This window comes from Melanaphis sacchari, unplaced genomic scaffold (assembly GCF_002803265.2).
Source record: "Melanaphis sacchari strain LSU unplaced genomic scaffold, SCAv2.0 Contig333_pilon_pilon, whole genome shotgun sequence".
Taxonomy (NCBI): domain Eukaryota; kingdom Metazoa; phylum Arthropoda; class Insecta; order Hemiptera; family Aphididae; genus Melanaphis; species Melanaphis sacchari.
This window is the reverse complement of record NW_020271203.1, coordinates 12,511-12,718: the sequence shown is the minus strand read 5'-3', so window position 1 is coordinate 12,718 and position 208 is coordinate 12,511.

Below are 208 nucleotides of genomic sequence, written 5' to 3'. Positions count from 1 at the left end.
AAATACACGTGTTATATTAAATACACGTGTAATATTAAATACACGTGAAACATTAAATACACGGATCAATACACGGGTTTCATAATTACACGTGTACCCGTGCATTTAAGTACACGTGAAATCGTAAGCCCTAGTCCATAGACGAAACTACCGATGCTACCGGACGATATATTGCAAATGTTGTGATTGGTACTTTAGAAATCGATAA